Source organism: Gobio gobio, assembly GCF_949357685.1.
Source record: "Gobio gobio genome assembly, chromosome: 18".
NCBI classification, from domain to species: Eukaryota; Metazoa; Chordata; class Actinopteri; order Cypriniformes; family Gobionidae; genus Gobio; species Gobio gobio.
Window position 1 is genome coordinate 44,706,452 of NC_137111.1, and position 6,680 is coordinate 44,713,131.

Genomic DNA, 6,680 nt, shown 5'->3' on the forward strand with positions numbered 1-6,680 from the left:
AGACAGAACGATCGATAGACAGACAGAATGAACGAACGACAGACAGAACGAACGATAGACAGACAGACAGACAGAACGAATGACAGACACAATGAACGGTAGACAGACAGAGCGAACAGATGAACAAACGACAGACAAACAGCCCGAGCAAACAATAGACAGACAGACAGAACGAATAAACGATAGACAGACAGACAAATGATAGATAGACAGACAGACCAAACGATAGACAGACAGAACGAACAAACGAACGGTAGACAGACAGAAATAGTTTCCATAAAAATATTTACAAAAATGTAAATATTCAGAATCTTGAAGACCTCATATTAAGATTCTATAAGAATAAGATCTAGTTTGCCAGAAACTGTTTAACATGGTACATTTTGCATGGTTGTGTAAGAGCAACCAACAATTTGAATCATTTGGGGGTGGTTAAAATAACTTACAACTACAGAAAATGTTAATAGACAGACAGACAGACAGAACGAATAAACGAACGAACGACAGACAGACAGAATGAAAAAACGAACAAATGAACGACAGACAGATAGCCCGAACAAACAACAGACAAACAGCCCAAACAAACGATAGACAGACAGACAGACAGAGCGAATGATAGACAGACAGAACGAACGAACGACAGACAGACAGACAGACAGAGCGAATGATAGACAGACAGAACGAAGGAACGACAGACAGAACGAAGGAACGACAGACAGAATGAACAAAGGAATGACAGACAAACAGACAGACAGAACGAACGGATGACCGGCAGACAGAATGAACAAACATATACGACAGACAGACATAACAAATAAACGACAGACAGCCCGAACAAACGATAGAAAGACAGACAGAATGAACGATAGACAGACAGAATGAACAAATGAATGATAGACAGCCAGCCCGAATAAACAATCGAACGATAGACAGACAGACAGAACAAATGAACGAACGAACGACAGACAGAATTAACAAACAAACGTAAGAAAGACAGACAGAATGAACGATAGACAGACAGAACGAACGGATGACAGACAGAATGTATGAACGAACGAACGACAGAATTAAAAAAACAAACAAATGAAAGACAGACAGATAGCCTGAACAAACGACAGACAGACAGAACGAACAAACGATGGACAGACAGACAGATAGACAGACAGACCAAATGATAGATAGATATACAGAATGAAAGACAGACAGACAAAACGAACGATAGACAGACCGACCAAATTATAGAGATATACAGAACAAAAGACAGACAGACGAAAGAACGATAGACAGACAGACAAACAGAATGAACAAACGAATGACAGACAGCCAGCCTAAACGAACGAACGACAGACAGACAGACAGACAGTTAGACAGCCCAAACGAACGAACGAACGACAGACAGATAGACAGACAGACAGAACGACAAACAGAAAGAACGACAGACAGACAGACAGACAGACAGACAGAACAAACAAACGAATGACAGACAGAAAGATAGATATATAGACAGATAGACAGAACGAACAATAGATAGACGGACAGAACGAAGGACAGACAGACAGAACGAACGATAGACAGACAGACAAACAGAACGAACGACAGACAGAACGAGCAAACGAACGACAGACAGCCAGCCCGAACGAACGAATGACAGACAGACCGAACGATAGACAGACAGACAGAAAGAACGACAAACAGAGCAAACGAACGAATGACAGACAGAATGAACGACAGACAGACAGACAGACAGACAGACAGACAGACAGACAGACAGACAGACAGATAGATAGATAGATAGATAGATAGATAGATAGATAGATAGATAGATAGATAGATAGATAGATAGATAGATAGATAGATAGATAGATAGATAGATAGATAGATAGATAGATAGATAGATAGATAGATAGATAGATAGATAGATAGATAGATAGATAGATAGATAGATAGATAGATAGTATTTTAATGCACGGGTTACTGTAGTCTATCCTCATCTTAACCCTGATTCAATCCCTTTGCTAACAGGATCATTCTCTGCATTAAATACATCACTGCCAAAATAATGAACCGCTCGTGACATAAACCAGACTCTTTTAGAGCATCAACACAGGAAATGTTTATATGAATAAGTGTCCACTAAGACCCTAGAGATGGTTGTCCTGAACACTCATTAGTTTGATAAGTCGTCATTTATTCTCAGTAATATATGTTAGCTGTTGGCCTCGCATTAGGACTGTCCTCATCGTTGGAACAAAGACACAGCATTTCTCTGCAGGAACAGTGACCACTCGCCCTGTGACCTTAACAGCATCTAATGATTTGATCCGGGACGCTGTTTTCTGGGCTCTGGATCCTTAAAGTGATTAATGAGGGAAGCAGATTGCCGATCGAATGCCAATAAATCAAGTGTACAACTACAATTTCAGTCTTTGTTCTGTAGCATCTAGACAGAATGTAGGACGCGTGAGACTTCCTTTATCTGGAGGAGTTAGATGGGGAAGTTTAATATAGTGTTAGGGAGTTGTTCAAATCTGTAACACCGAATATGAGCAATAGAAATAGAGATGTTTAATTTAGAAAACTTAGATTTCCTGATCCCCTTCCCTCCTTTTCTGATTGCTTCTCTCACTGTACCTCTCAATAAACTCGAATACAAGACAAAAATTGAGACAAAACAAGAATAATAAGTCTTTAGGGACCCCTACAAAATTGAAATAGTTTTTAGAAATGTTAAATGAGTCAATGTGTTGATGCTAGGTTTGTAATATTTAGCTTATTCTCTTGTCTTGATATCCATAGAGGAAGAGTCAGTTGTGATCTGTCAACACATCCATATCTCCTCCCATTGTTGTCTTTATACTGCGGCCCAAAGCCCTGTGACAGATCAGTTAGACAAACCCTTAAGAGCATCCGAATGAATCCAGTAAATACATCTGTATATCTGGCCGCACAGAGGACATTAGCTTCAATAATGCTATCAGAGCATCATTAGATCTGTAATCAAAGCTAAGGACAACAGCACATCCTCCTGAGACCGCCACTCCACTCGGCCAATCACATTAGGCTTTTTTATTCAGCAGTCCATCCATTTCAATCTGAATTATATTTTTTTAATGATAAAAATGCACAAAAAAGGGCATCTATCTATCTATCTATCTATCTATCTATCTATCTATCTATCTATCTATCTATCTATCTATCTATCTATCTATCTATCTATCTATCTATCTATCTATCTATCTATCTATCTATCTATCTATCTATCTATCTATCTATCTATCTATCTATCTATCTATCTATCTATCTATCTATCTATCTATCTGTCTGTCTGTCCGTCCGTCCGTCCGTCCGTCCGTCCGTCCGTCCGTCCGTCCGTCCATTCATAGTTCGTTATGTCTGTTTGTCCATCCTGCCATAATTTGTTCTATCTATCTATCTATCTATCTATCTATCTATCTATCTATCTATCTATCTATCTATCTATCTATCTATCTATCTATCTATCCGTCCGTCCGTCCGTCCGTCCGTCCGTCCATCCATTCATAGTTCGTTATGTCTGTTTGTCCATCCTGCCATAATTTGTTCTATCTATCTATCTATCTATCTATCTATCTATCTATCTATCTATCTATCTATCTATCTATCTATCTATCTATCTATCTATCTATCTATCTATCTATCTATCTATCTATCTATCTGTCTGTCTGTCTGTCTGTCTGTCTGTCTGTCTGTCTGTCTGTCTGTCTGTCTGTCTGTCTGTCTGTCTGTCTGTCTGTCTGTCTGTCTGTCTGTCTGTCTGTCTGTCTGTCTGTCCGTCCGTCCGTCCGTCCGTCCGTCCGTCCGTCCGTCCGTCCGTCCGTCCGTCCGTCCGTCCGTCCGTCCGTCCGTCCGTCCGTCCATTCATAGTTCGTTATGTCTGTTTGTCCATCCGGCCATCATTTGTTATCTATCTATCTATCTGTCTGTCTGTCTGTCTGTCTGTCTGTCTGTCTGTCTGTCTGTCTGTCTGTCTGTCTGTCTGTCTATCTATCTATCTATCTATCCAAATTGAAAAAGATTTTATGCACAACTCAATAATTAATATTGATTGCCATAGAGTATTTCAAGCCTCTGTGTTTTCCACTGACACTGCCGTTTCCCATCTCACACATATGAGCGTCATACAGTTTCTTACCATTGCATATATCCATCCTGCCATCATTTGTTATCTATCTATCTGTCTGTCTGTCTGTCTGTCTGTCTGTCTGTCTGTCTATCTATCTATCTATCCAAATTGAAAAAGATTTTATGCACAACTCAATAATTAATATTGATTGCCATAGAGTATTTCAAGCCTCTGTGTTTTCCACTGACACTGCCGTTTCCCATCTCACACATATGAGCGTCATACAGTTTCTTCCCATTGCATATACTCTTGACTCGGACACGGATGTGACAGCTCTCAGTCATCGGCCAAATATTTTCTTTGCACAACTCTGTCGTATTGTGTAGTTCTTCATTCGATATTGCCAATTTAGCTAAAGTAGCTGATGTTTAGCTGTGCATGCAGTGGAAAGACTTGGGTTTAGTAATACACAGAAAGAATTTGAAGGACTGAGAATCAGTCCTGAGGTGACGCTTGCCATATGTGTGAGAGGGAGGAGTTTTATTGAAAAATAATCGAGTGAGATGACAACACTGGAGACACATTCATCCTGTCGCACACTATCTAGCGTACATTAAGAATCCCTGCGAGTCTATAGAGGAAGCATGCAACCTTTATTCTGTCTCTATTGAATTCATATTGATCTCAACACATCCATCTATATCGTGTCAGAGTTTATGGGAAATAAAATGCCTGAAATTCACTACCACCTCAGAACCTTTATATATTGGTTTCACTCAAAACAGAATCTATTTCTTTGTTGATTGCATAACAAATATACATATCAAAATATGAATTTCTTTTATACAGCATGCATAAAATACAGCATGATGTTTGAATCAAATGTCAAGCAAGTTTTCTAAAATTGATTTTCCAAGCATATATATCTCATATCTCATTGAGACTCCAGAGTCACTACATGGTCTCCTGTGCCATGAGAACTCAAATTCAACTCATATTATGACCTGCAGCTTTGGAGGGCTAATAGAAAAGTGTTATTAATAACACTTAATAATTAGGTTTTAGTGTGGTGGTTGCTGAAGATTATACAACTGATATGCAAATAATGTGTTCATGATTAAGAAATAACCATTCAGAGAATAAATATGTGTGGTATTCAAAATCACAGCTACAATAAATATATTGATTTACTCTTTTATCAACATTACACACCAAATATTTTGTCATTATCATTTTTGTTTGAATGAATCTGTAAAGCAGATTTGTGGAGTTTAACATTTACACTTTAATTAATTTACGCTTTTATCCAAATCAGCTTCCAAATGAAAAATACAACAACATAGGCGATTAATCCTAAGAGGCAGTAACATGAGAAGTGTAATCATCAAGAGTGCAATCAAATTAAATCAATATCTGTGCTGTCCTGTGTTAATGTCTTTATACAGGCACTAACACAGACATGTAGGCTATTATAGGCTCTAAACTTCCAAGGGGGCCTCAAAAGGTCTTTAGCAAAAAAAGATTTAGCAGATTAAACTGCTAAATTTGCTCTAATATATTAGTGTAATATATGAATCATGTCAAATCATGTATTTTAACCCCTATGCTTTGTTGAAAACCCTGTAACACCTTTAATGTTTCTGGTCAAAAATGACTGGTCTTTTAAAAATTGCTTGTAAATTGTTCATTATGCCAAATTATCACCAAAATACTGGATTTCAATTAGCACAGGTTATGTTTTTCTCTTCGGAATTGATTAATCGTAGGCCTTATTCACCTCAGTTTTTGAGTAAAAAAAGCATTACTTGTGGACAATATTAAACAAAATATAGAAATTATTGGTGCCTTTTGTGTGCTTCGATGTTTAACCAGGACATTTGTTTTGTCTAAAATAGAACAAAGTAACACTTGTGACCTACAAAAAATATTGTACAAATCTCTCATTATTGCTATATTATCACCAAATATTGGATTCAATGTTTTTGTCAACTTGTTTTATTTCAACTATGACATGTTTTGTATTTATTTTCGAAACTGATCGATAGCCCTCATGTAATATGTAATGGAACGTATAAATATACACTGCAAAAAATGCTTTTCTTTTTTGTCTCATTTCCAGTCTAAATATCTAAAAACATCTTAAATCGAGATGCATTTACTAGATATACTATTTACATAAGATATTTTTTCTTTTTTTCTGGAAAATCAAAATGAAGTGAGTTTTTGCTTAAAACAAGCTAAATTATCTGCGATAAAAAAATAATCTTGTTTCTGATTGAAATCTTTGTCCCAAACAGAAACAAAATTATTTTTCTTACCCTATTGGGAGATACTTAGCTTGTTTTAAGCAAAAACTCACGTGATGTCATTTAGATCCCCCCCCCCCCCCCAGAAAACAAGACTTTACTTATCAAAATCATCTTGATTTAAGAAGTTTTAAATATTTGGACTGGAAACAATTTAAAAAATACTACGTAAGAAAAGCATTTTTTTTGCAGCTATCGAACTAGCATTAAACATCTATTTTATATTCCTGTTTACATTTATAGAAAGATAAGGACACTGGCCACCTGTCCAG